The sequence below is a fragment of the Loxodonta africana genome, chromosome 3 (assembly GCF_030014295.1).
Source record: "Loxodonta africana isolate mLoxAfr1 chromosome 3, mLoxAfr1.hap2, whole genome shotgun sequence".
Lineage (NCBI taxonomy): Eukaryota > Metazoa > Chordata > Mammalia > Proboscidea > Elephantidae > Loxodonta > Loxodonta africana.
This window is the reverse complement of record NC_087344.1, coordinates 185,164,482-185,177,318: the sequence shown is the minus strand read 5'-3', so window position 1 is coordinate 185,177,318 and position 12,837 is coordinate 185,164,482. Positions and strand designations below refer to the sequence as shown.

At 44.7% G+C, this 12,837-nt stretch overlaps 1 pseudogene; it reads left to right on the top strand.

The window, feature by feature from the left end:
- The first annotated feature begins 2,783 nt into the window (after positions 1-2,783).
- Positions 2,784-6,329, top strand: LOC135230555 (protein S100-A7-like; annotated as a pseudogene).
- The last annotated feature ends 6,508 nt before the right edge of the window (positions 6,330-12,837 follow it).

The following is a 12,837-nucleotide window of genomic DNA, read 5'->3' as shown; positions in this document are numbered from 1 at the left end:
CTTTGGATGAACATAGGTGTTTGATTTTTAGGAGCTCCCAGTTTTCTAGTTATTCTTCTGCACTGTTATTAATGTTTTGCATACTGTTTATGTCGGAATCGACTCGACAGCACTGGGTCTGGGGATACTGTTCATGCCATGTATTAGGACACCTAGCATTGTCCCTATTTTTTCTTCCATGATCTTCATCGTTTTAGATTTTATATTTAGGTGTTTGATCCAATTTGAGTCCTTTTCTGTGCATGGTGTGAGGTATGGGTCTTGTTTCATTTTTTTGCAGATAGATATCCAGTTATGCCAGCATCACTTGTTAAAAAGACTGCCTTTTCCCTAATTAGCTGACTTTGGGCCTTTGTCAAATATCAGCTGCTCATATGTGGAAGGATTTATGTCTGGATTCTCAATTCTGTTCCATTGGTCTATGTATCCGCTGTTTTACCAGGACCAGTACCAGGCTGTTTTGAGTACTGTGGCATATAATAGGTTCTAAAATCAGGTAAAGTGAGGCCGCCCACTTTGTTCTTTTTCAGTGTTGCTTTACTTATCCTGGGCCTCTTTCCCTTCCCTATGATGTTGGTGATTGTTTCTCCATTTCATTAAAAAATGCTTTTGGAATTTGGATTAGAATTGCATTGTATCTATAGATGCCATTCGGTAGAATAGACATTTTTACAATGTTAAGTCTTTCTATCCATGAGCAGAGTATGTTTTTCCACTTTTGTAGGTTTTTTTTTTAGTTTCTTGCAGCAGAGCCTTGTAGTTTTCTTCCTATAGGTCTTTTACATCTCTGGTAAGATTTATTCCTAGTATTTTATCTTCTTGGCGGGTACTGTAAATTGTGTTGATTTGGTGATTTCCTCCTCAATGTTCTTTTTGTTAGTATAGAGGAATCCAACTGATTTTTGTGTGTTTATCTTGTATCGTGATACTCTGCTGAACTCTTCTATTAGTTTCAGTAGCTTCCTTGAGGATTCTTTAGGGTTTTCTGCATAGAAGATCGTGTCATCTGCAAACAGAGATACTTTTACTTCTTTCTTGCCAATCTGGATGACCTTTATTTCTTTACCTAGCTTAATTTCTCTGTCTTGAACTCCAGCACAATGTTGAATAAGAGTGGTGTTTAACGGCATCCTTGTCTGGTTGCCGTTCTCAAGGGGAATGCTTTCAAAATCTCTGCATTTAGGGTGACGTTGTCTGTTGGCTTTGTATAGATGCCCTTCATTATGTTGAGGAATTTTCCTTCTATTTCTATTTTGCTGAGAGTTTTTATCATGAATGCATTTTGAACTTTTTCAAATGCCTTTTCTGCATCAATTGATAAAATCATGCGGTTCTTGTCTTTTGTTTTATTAAAATGATGAATTACATTAATTGTTTTTCTAATGTTCAACATCTCTGCATACCTGGTATGAATCCCACTGGGTTATGGTGAATTATTTTTTTTGATATGTTGTTAAATTCTATTGGCTAGAATTTTCTTGCGGATTTTTACATGTAAGTTCATGAGGGATATAGGTCTGTAATTTTCTTTTTTTGTGGTCTTTACCTCGTTTTGGTATCAGGGATATGCTGGCCTCCTAGAATGAGTTTGACAGTATTCCATCCTTTTCTATGCTCTGAAATACCTTTAGTAGTAGTGGTGTTAATTCTTCTCTGAATATTTGGTAGAACTGTTCAGTGAAGCAATCAGGGCCAGGGCTTTTTCTGTTGGCAGTTATTTGATTTCCTTTTCAATTTCTTATTTTGCTATGGGTGTATTTACTTGTTCTAACGCTGTTCATGTTAGTTTAGGTAGGTAGTGTGTTTCTAGGAATTCATCCATTTCTTCCTGGTTTTCAAATTTGTTAGAGTATGATTTTTCATAGTAATCTGGTATGATTCTTTTAATTTCAGTTGGATCTGCTGTGATATCGCCCATCTCATTTCTTTTTTGGATTATTTGCTTCATTTCTTGTTTTCTTTTGTCAGTCTGGCCAATGGTTATCCGTTTTGTTAATTTTTTCAAAGAAGCAACTTTTTGTCTTGATAACTCTTTCTATTGTTTTTCTGTTCTGTAATTCATTTAATTCTTCTCTAATTTTTATTATTTGCTTTCTTCTTGTGCCTTAGGGTTCACTCGTTATATTTTCAGCAGAAAGACAATTAACCAAGGGTGTCAAGGGCTTATAACTCTTTGGAGGGCTGGAGGAGAGAAAGTTAGAGAGCCACTGCAGAACCGTTGCCTGTAAGGTGAAACTTTTCGACTACGACCCAGAATTTAGAAAACTGGTTCTAGGACGGCTACCATCATGGCACCACCATAGCTCCCATGGGCACAAAGCAGATGACTGGACAGTGTCACAGAGGGTACAGCTTCTGTGAACACTTACCTGTGTTGAAGCTGGCTTTGTAGCTGCCTCTGCTGCACCTTCTAAATCTCTCTGGAGATTCTCATCCTAACCATGTCTGGGCCCTGGATGCAAAAAATCTCAAATGTGATTGTCCACTTTCAATATCCAAATAGGAGAGATTCAGAGAGTGATTACCGTACTGACAACAGAGCTGAATTTGGATCTCGACAGTGGCTCCTGGCATACCCCCGGGGTCCTCACGGGGCTGTGAGGTGAGATGATACTGAAGTGTCTCATGGAGCATCATCTCTGGCTGAGTGTTAGTCCTTCCTCTGTCAGTAATCGCAGTCTCCTTCTGGGGATTTCTGTGAGGTTCTGGCAAGATGATATCAGTGAAGATGTTTCTTAAAGCATAGTGAGCTTCCCTGACGGAAAAGGTATTGTTCCCAGGGAATGGTGGCCACAGACAGCTCTCGCAGAGGGGCTCATAGCCTGAACAGTGTGACAACCAAGGCTTTGAGAATCACAGAGGCCCCACTCACTGCTGTCGTTGCCCTGAAGCCCACATTTTCCTGGGTGGAGGTACCTGTGGGATTCTTCTGTGCAGGGTCATCTGTCCTGGAGTGTGGGTTCCTGCATGGCAGGCAATGAAGTGACCCCTTGCCCAGCCCAGAGGGTAACACCATCAGAGGCTCAGCAAGAGGTCAGTATGATTAGGAGAGGGCTTTGAAGTCTGAGAGATCTGGGTTTGAATCCTGACTTTGTCATATTCTATCTGAGTAAGCTTGAGAAACCCAGCCTTGGTCCCAATTTGCTCATCTGTAAGAAGGGACAATAGCTACCTCACAGTGGTAGAGAGTCCTATGTAAACTCACAGGGCTCTCATGGGACTCTGAGGCAATGTACATAAAACAGTATCCCACTGCCTGGCTCATTCCAGTGCTTGGAAAAGGAGGCAGTTATTACTAGCCATTGATAAAATGTTGTGGAATGACTGAATGAACAGACAGGTGTTTCTTCCCTCCCAGATCCCTAGATTCCATCATCCTTGAGCTATGGCTGTGTACTCAACTCTGTCCACACCCCTCTTGCATGGGGCCTCCTCCCACTGGCCAGGAGCCTGGGCTGGGCAGAATTGTGGTAAAGTGGCCTGATAGTGGTAGGCACTGGAGACCCAGCATATCTAGAAGGAAGTTTTGAGGATAGCTTCTTCGGTGTGTCTCTCCACCCAAAGTGGTGCAATGTTTGGAGAAACTAATGAACACTGCCACAGGGCACCCAGCCTCTGGGACGATCTGAGGCCGAGCTACATAAAGGGCCTATTTTGTGCCCAGATGCACAATCTCACTAATTTTCTCCTCTGTGATCATCCTCAGCTCCAGTACGTCTGCACCTGTCTCTGTTCTTTCCTAGGAGTCATGCCTGGTGCCCACCTGCTCTGTCCCTGCAGCTGTGGGGGAATACTAACCTGGCCTGGGAGTTAGTATGCATGGGTTCTGCAACTAATAGTGTGGGACCTTGTGGTTATCCTGGCAAATCCCATATCCCTTCTCCACTGGTCTCAGTGGGGGGCTGGCTTGGCTGGAAGATCTTGTTATTCCTCTTTTCTCAGTATTAGGTGCTTTTCTGAGAACTGTTAGGTAAAAAATATCTTCCTTTTGTAGCCCTTGGTTAGCTTTACTCCCTGATTTCAGTACACTGTTTTGGCACAAGGTCTTCCAAAATAACTCTGGGAAGGTCTTGGAGGGTGGAGACATCAGAATTGGTGGTGGCTGTGTACCAAGGTGCATTGGTGGGGAATTAAACTTGGGCCTTCAGTTGGGAAGGTGGGAATTTTACCACTGTCTCAGATAGCCAGAAACCCAGGATTCTAGACCTGATTGCTCAGGCTGGTGGTCCTCGGTAATTTCCTAAGTGGAAGTGAGGAGAATGGGCTAGACCAAAGGCTATGGTTGATGGGAATGTCCTGCCTTGGGACTTGATGCTTCTCTTTGTTATCTCGCTCCCAACTGGGTGAGCCAGAAGACATTTTATACCCATCCCCTGCAGGTCAGCCCCAGCCCCTCACTAATACAGACCTGACCTCCACTGTTTCACTGCCTCTCCTCCCAGACTCCCCCAGGAATGGTCTCAGGACCGAGGACTCAGTTCCACTCTCTCCTCCATGAGACCAATTTACCTCACCATTTGAGAAAGACAAGTTCCAGTTGTTATGTCTTATCTCAGTCTTGACTCACTCCTTGGCCTTGTCCTTCAGACTCTCTTCCACCCAGTTCATTCTCATTAATTTCTTTTCTGTAGACTCTCGTCTTGGAATAAAAGGCAAGATGAGCAACATTGCAGCTTAGAAAGTCAAGATATGGCACACTCCAGCTGAGAATTTGGTACTGAGCTTGGTCAAACTATTTCATTGATACACTGGGCATGATGATAAGATCAATAGGGCAAACTTGTTGAAGCTGTTGAAGGAGAACTTCCCCAGCTTCCTCAATGACTGTGTGAGTAGGGGTCTGGCTTGTCTGGGGCAGGAAGAGGCTGTGTATGTGCGTGCAGGGAGGGGACAGGGTGGGTGGATGGAGTCCATGGGCTTTGGCATGCCTGAGGACCCGGCTTGGAAGTGGATTCACTGTTTGTGATTGGCTGATCTGGAGTCTGGCTCTTCCTTGATTCACTCTCCACACCTCCTTTCTCTTCTCATTTTACCTCCTGGCCCGAGGCAGGGCCAGACCCATGTGTAGGCAGAATGGAAGATTCTAGGAGCTCAGGACAAAGTGTCATGCTCTTTTTTCTCCTGGGCACCTGTCCTGCCCCTGCTGCTCCCTGCTGCATGACCCTGGACAAATCACCCACAATATGATCCTTAGTTTTCTCATCTGAAAAAGGAGATAATAGAACTTAATTTCCTGAGGTGGCGTCCTTGAAATGAAATGATTTATTTGAAAATGCTTGGAAAATGAGAAAAAAAGTGGTGGCTATATTAGATACTCAAGAAAGTGTTATAATTTGAAAGTCAGTGAGTAGACTAAAGCATCTGCCCTCCCACTGGTCACTGAGAGTCCCTCCAAGGGTCTGGTAGCCTTGGGGTAAAAAGTTGCCTCCTAAAAGCTCCTATTTACATTTTCCTGGGAGAAGGGGTTATTGTTAGCTGCTTTTCAGCATCATAGGAACAGGGAAGCCTCCAGTGCCAGGCGAGTTGTGGCTGTGCACCAAGGTACATTGGTAGGGATTGGAATTCGGGTCTCCTGTTTGGAAGGTGGGAATTCTACCACTGTGGGAATTCTACCACTGAACTACCACTGCCCGTGGAAGCAGAGGTTAACATAGTGGGAATCATGAACCCTACAGACAAGGTCACCATCTTTTACATGGGCAAAGCTCATTCATAGTCCTAATTTCATTTAACTGTGCTAAAGGAATCATTAGCACAGATTGAGACTAAGGATCAGAATAAATGGGGCCAAACTGATAGGTTTTGATGGGAAAGAATTTAAGTGTGAAGAGCATTAGAGAATGAGGAGAGTAACTGGCTGGGCTGTATTGGTCCCCAGCGGGAAGAATGAAGACAGTGCATCTGAAGTTAAGGTGGTGGAGGAGCCTGAGTCCACTTGTCATTTAGCAGTGTACTCCCCGTGCAAGTTACCATTTTTGGCCAGAAATCTCCAGTGACAAGTCAGGGCTTGACTTTGCTTGACCCCATCTTTCCATCTCCATAGCCTCACCTCACCAACCACACCTTTGGTTCAGACCTAGGTGTTGTCTCTTCATGTGTCTCTATTCTCCCCTTCCCCCTGGATAATATTTTCATGTTTGTCTGTAAGTTTTTTTACCCCACAGGAAAGAAGGGGCAAAAATTACTTATGCAATATCTTTGATGAAAAAGACAAGAATAAGGATAAGAAGATTGACTTTTCTGAGTTTCTCTGTGTAGTAGGGGACATAGCCACTGACTACCACAAACAGAGCCATGGTGCGCCGCCCTGTTCTGGGGGATGCCAGTGATCCCTGGCCAGTCCAGCCTAGAGGCCTCCAGAGACCCCAAAACAATAAAGTATCTCCTTGCACCTAATACTTGCCATTACTTCTTCCTTCTCTTTTGGTGGTATGAGTGGACAAATGGTGAAATACTGACTCTCGGCTTTGTAGACTCTCCACAAGGGGGGGTCAAACCAGCTGACATTTACTCCAGAGGGGCCTTTCTGGTCTTTCCCCAGGCCCACTTTTGCTCCTCAGGGCTCCAATGTAGCCCAACTGCTGGCATCACAGGTGGGCCCTTCTAGTATGGCACATACTCTTTTTTCTTCTGGAATAGAGCTGGGATCCTGGGATGTCTCTTTGTCTCCCAAGTGGTGCCAGTCTCTGCTTGAGTGTGTAGGGGGTGGGGCATCTCAGGTGTGGCACCGAGATGTCCATTCCCCACCTGGCTGTTTAGGAAAGAGCAGGGAGGAGGAACAGATGCTTTATATCCTAGTCCTTCAGTGTAGTACCTTCTAAGAGCCATGGAGGAGTTGGATCTCTCCTTTGCGGTCAAAAGTACACCCTGGACCAAAGTTGTGCCTTACCCTTGAGCCTGAGTGCCAGTGGGCATTTTCTTTATGGGTCATTGTCATGAATGGGAAGAGGCAGCAGGGTCGTGAGAACCAGCTCCACCTTCAGAAGTCCATGGATATGATTTTTTTGTGCTTGTATGTGTTAACCTGCAGAATGTGCGTGAGTGTTTGTGTGTGTTTATGCATGTGTGTGTGTGAACGAGAGGGAGCTTCTGCTCTGAGGTGTTTCTCCTCACTGTGATGTGAGACATGTGTACTGTGGAGACAGAAGTGATTGAACAGTGAAGAATTAAAGAGCTTGTTGTCTAGTGGGGCAGTCCCACATGAAGCAGTGAAAGAATAGGGCTGGTTAAAGTCCACACTTGTTCTGTGTTCCCTTATGGGTGCTGGAAGGAATCTTGCCTCAGTGGGATACTTGAAAAAGAAACTAACCTTTTGACCAGATAAAGTGGGAAGGGAGAAACAAACTCCCAGTGTGGGATGTTCTGCTTGGGTTCACACACTGCTGGGCACTTAGGACTCAGAAACCAACATGGCACAGGGGCTGCCTTCCCAGCCTTGGCTCTCTGGAGCACACCAATCCCCTTGTGGCGTCTTCCCTGGGATGGCAGGGGTCTGCTCACTCTCGACTTGCTCAAGCCTGAAAGAGATAGAAGGCAGGAGGGGTCAGTATTCACTTCCATTTCCAGTGCCACTTCCAGGCCATGTCCCCTACACCTTGCCCTTGAGGTTCACTCCATCTCATTCCTTCACTCATATCCACTTGGTCACAGTTGCCTGCTAACCTACTGGTCACACCCATCTTTCAACCTGACCTGCTGTTTCCTTCTCTATCCCACCAACAGGATATGCTTGAGAGGAGATAATAATCATTTACTAATTAACTAACTAACAAGTCCCTCCTCACCTACTCCTCCTCTCCACTTGGGGTCTCTCTTCCACTCTGGGCTTTGTCACAAGTTGGCTGTACTCCTTTCTGACATTCTCCTCTCCACCTACTTCTGCTTAGCCTTTCTGTTCCTTCTCTCCCTCGCTTTCATTTCCCCTACTTTTTAAACTAATCAGGACCTTGGGTCTCTAAGCCTTTTCTTCTTCTCTCTTCCTGTCAACCTTGGCTGCTGTCACCTCCTTCCCTCAGCGTACCTTTCATGACCCACCACCACGACTCAACTTGGCTTTTACCTTTTCTTTACCCACATCTGTCTTGCAACATCCCAGTCTACAATCATTCTCAACTTTCACCTCCTCTCTTCCTCTACTCAGGGAGCTGATCCCTGATGGTTAATTTTGTGCCATGGCCCTGAAGCTGGTCTCCTGCCTCCCTCGTTGACCGCATTTTTCTCTGAACTGGTCCTGACAGCTATGCTCTGGGTAGAGATCCAAGTACTTGCGAATCCCCACAACACTCCATGCTATTTCCTGCTTTCATTATATTTGCTGTCTCTGTTTCCTCTGCCTGAAATTTCCTTCTTAGTCTTGCCTACCTTGGAACATCTTGTCTTAATTCTGAGTTTAAGTGTCATCTTCTCTGTAGTGATTGTACTCGGCGGTGACCCAAGGATGTAATAACTTCCCCTTTTGTGTCTCTATTGTCCATTATGCTTGTTTTTACTTCTAGCATCCACAACACCTACTTCATTTATCTGATCTTTTGTATAATATGAGCTTGTAGAGGGCAGAGACTCTTTGCATCTCTGGATCCTCAACACCTAGCAGTATACCTGGCACACAGTAGGTGTTTATAAACGCTTGTTGACACAAAACTCCTCTGAAAATTGATTAAATTTTACCCCCAAGTTCTTCTACCCTTCATGATAAGGGAAAACTGCAAAGTGGCTCTGGCACCTTTCAGAATATTTACAGGCCCTAGTAGGTAAAAATATTGCATCAGGGTAATCAAGAGTCCAAACAGCTGTTGGGGTCATCTATATAAAAAAGACACCTATAGAATCATGGAAATGGATTCTTGCAAAGGCAGGCATTGGAACCTGGTTGGTGTCTTAGGATGTGGACTCTAGAGAAGTATATCTGTGGCCATCGAGTTGATTCCAAGTCATAGTGGCCCTATAGGTTGGAGTAGAATGACCCCATAGGATTTCCAAGGAGCAGCTGGTGGATTTGACCTGCCAGCCATTTGGTTAGTTCCCACAGCTGTTAGCCACAGTGCCACCAAGGAGGGGCCGTGGAGAGAGAGACTGGGAGAGAGGGAGAGAGATATTTATCTAAAGAAAATGACTCATGCAGTTGTAATGAGGCTTTCATGTCCCCAGCTTGTGGGTCAGGTGTCAGGTTGGAGAATTCTCCTGGTTCACAAAGCAGCAGGGGCTGATGAATTGAAGATTGGCAAGTCAGATGGTAGGCTGCTGGCTCATAGGCTGTGGAGGTGGATGAATCCTAGAGTGGAGGTAGGGCAGTAGGTTGCTGGCTCACAGGCTGCAGAGGCCTACAACCCCCAAGAATGGCAGTCAAAATGGCAGCCCGCTGGCTCAAATCCGAAGAACCAGGGTTTGGATGATGAAGAGGGGGATGCAAGGTCAGGAGTGAACAAAAGCCAGAGAGCTTTGCCAGAACATCTGTATACATTGGATGCAGTCCACACCCTTGAGGAAACCCCCTTATAACAGGTTGGCTGATCATATCAGATCACATCATGGCAGTGATTACATCATATCACAAAATGAAGGATAAATACATGATTACATAAGTGCCAAAACTACATAATTGCCAAACTACATCGTTACATAATAGTCAAATAACTGAGAATCATGGCCCAGCCAAGTTGAAAAACAACCTTACCAATCACAGTCCACCCATTGTCAACTTGACACCTGTACATGTCTCCTTAAACCACACGCAATCTCTGAATAAAGGCAATTACAGAGTCTTATTGCACCCAACATAACTAACATGCATACAATCAAAAACCCATTTATATCCTATATTTTATAAATGAAGAAAACAAAAATATTCAACGCACAAACACAAAGAAGGAAAACTCATAACAATTACAACCCTTGTTTCTGCAGCTGGGTATGTGGTAGTAACTGGTATTTAGAACTACCTTCTTCCACCACCCATTTTGCATTCCCTTTGCCCCCAGCAAGCACTTTAGCTGGTTGTGGTTCTTTGCTTGGTGGGGTGACGCAACCTTCATTCCTGAAGGTCCTCGGCCATTAGTAGTCATGTCCGAATTGGGCTGCCGTAGTTTTCCATTGACTGTAATCACAGATGCTAGTAGTACTTAGAGATGTCCTAAGGGATCTCGTGTATTCCAGACATACTTTTCATACCTCCATTATGTAATATCAGTCTTATTTCCACATGGTAAGCCGGGTCAATCACAGCAGCCAATGTAGTAACTCTCTTATTTGTCTGTTGATCCAGAAACATGAGGAGTAGCCAGGAGGCATTCTTAACTTCCAGTTCAATGGAATCAGTGCTGTGTCTTCTCGTGGTTGCATTACTTCCTTTGGAACTAAGACCGCTAGACCCACAAAACATAGGGCACAGGAAACAAAAATTTCATGAGTGGGTGGCTAGGGGCAATAGTGAGTGGTGCCATTCCCATTTCCACCCCTTGATTCCTGGACCCATGAATCCTGGCTATGGGAGAAACAAAATCATATAATGGACCCTGGTTTAGAGTATATACAACTTTCTGGAGAACATTGCCCCAACCCTGCAAGGTATTGCCACCTTGTTTGTGTTTTAACTGTATTTAGAAGACCATTCCATTATTCAATTAAGCCAGCTGCTTCAGAATGATGGAGAACATGGTAAGACCAGTGAATTCCATGAGGGTGGGCCCATTGTTGCACTTCATTTGCTGTGAAGTCAATCCATTGATATGAGATGATGCTGTGAGATACCATGATGGTGGAAAAAGCATTCTGTCGGCCCAAGGATGGTATTTTTGGCAGAAACATTGCATGTAGGGAAGGCAAATCTATATCCAGATTAAGTGTCTGTTCTAGTAAGAACAAAACTCTGCCCTTTCCATGATGGAAGCAGTCCAATGTAATCAACCTGCTACTAGGCTGCTGGTTGATCACCTCGAGGACTGGTGCCATATCAGGGACTCAATGTTGGTCTCTGCTACTGGCAGATTGGGCACTCAGCTGTGGCTGTAGCCAAGTCAGCCTTGGTCAGTGGAAGTCCACTTTACTGAGTCCATGGATAATCTCCATCCCTGCCACCATGGCCACTTCTTTCATGTGCCCACTGGGCAATGACTCAAGTGGCTGAGAAACAGGATGACTTGTTTCCATAGAATGTGCCTTCCTATCCACTTGATTGTTAAAATACTCTTCTGCCAAGGGCACCCTTTGGTGAACATTCACATCAGAAACAAATATATTTGCTTCTTTGGTCCATTTGGAGAGGTTTATCCACATACCTCTTCCCCGTACCCCCTTATCTCCTATTTTCCAATCAAGTTCCTCTCAAGTCCCTGACCAATCAGCCAAACCACTGGCCACAGTCCGTGAATCAGTACAGAATTGCACATCTGGCCAATTCTCCTTCCAAAGAAAATGAAGTACCTGGTGCACTGCTTGATGTTCTGTCCATTAGGAGAATTGTTCTTCAGCACTGACCTTCAGGAAGAAAGGGCCTATAGTGCTGTCACTGTCCACTTTTGAATGGCGCCTGCATATCGTGCAGAACCATCTGTAAACCAGGCACGATATTTCTCTTCCTCAGTCACCTGATTGTAAGGAACTCGTTATGAGGCCTTAGGTACATACTGGGAGAGGGTAGGTAAAGTGACAGAAGTTGAGACCCTAGGCATTTGGGCCACTTCCTCATTCAACTTACTTGTACCTTTGGGCCCTGCTTGGGCCCAGTCTCATACATACCACATCCGTTTAATGACAGAGTGCTGCTCTGCACGTCTGACTTTATGCTTCTCTCAGTCAGACAACACCCAATTCCTGATGGCCATATGGTCACTTGGTGGTCTATGACTAAGCATGGTTAAGGGTTCAGTCTCTACTAAGGCTCAGTAACAAGCCAAAAGCTGTTTCTGAAAAGGAGAGCAATTATCTTCAGAGGATGACAGGGTTTTGCTCCAACATCCTAAGGGTCTGCACTGTGATTCACCAATAGTGGCTTGCAAAAGACTCCAAGCAATATCTCTATCGGCCACTGACATTTCAAATACCATTGGATCAATTGGATTATATGGCCCAAGTGGCAGAGCAGCTTGCAGAGCCACCTGAAGCTGTTGAAGATCCTTCTCTTGTCCCGGGCTCCAATTCCAACTAGCAGTTTTCAAGTCACTTGATACATACGCCAGAGTAACACACCCAGATGAATGATATGGTGCCTCCAAAATGCAAAGAGATTCACAAGTCATTGTGCATCCTTTCTAGCCATGGGAGGAGCCAGGTGCAAGAACTTATCTTTCACTTTAGAAGAAATGTCTCGACATGCCCCATTCCAGAAGACCCTAGATATTTCACTGAGGTTGAAGGTGCCTAAATTTTTGTTGAATTAATTTCCCACCTTCAGTTACGCAAATGTTTTACCTATAAGTCCAGAGTCATTGACACTGCTTCCTTACTAGGTCCAATCAGCATAATGTCATCAATGTAATGGAGCTGGCTGACATCTTGTGGAAAGGGTGATCAAGTTCCCTGCAGAGTAAATTATGACATAGGGCTGGTGAGCTGATATAGCTCTGATCTAGGACAGTGAAGATGTACTGCTGGCCTTGCTAGCTGAAGGCAAAGTGCTTCTGGTGTGCATTCACAAAGCAGAACTGAGAAAAATGCATCGGCCAGATCACAAACTGCATACAAGACACCAGGAGATGTATTAATTTGCTGAAGCAATGAAACCACACCTGGAACAGTAGCTGCAATTATGGTCAGCACCTGGTTAAGTTTATGATGATCCACTCTTATTTTCCAAGATCCATCTATTTTTTGCACAGGCCAAATAGGTAAGTTGAATAGGAA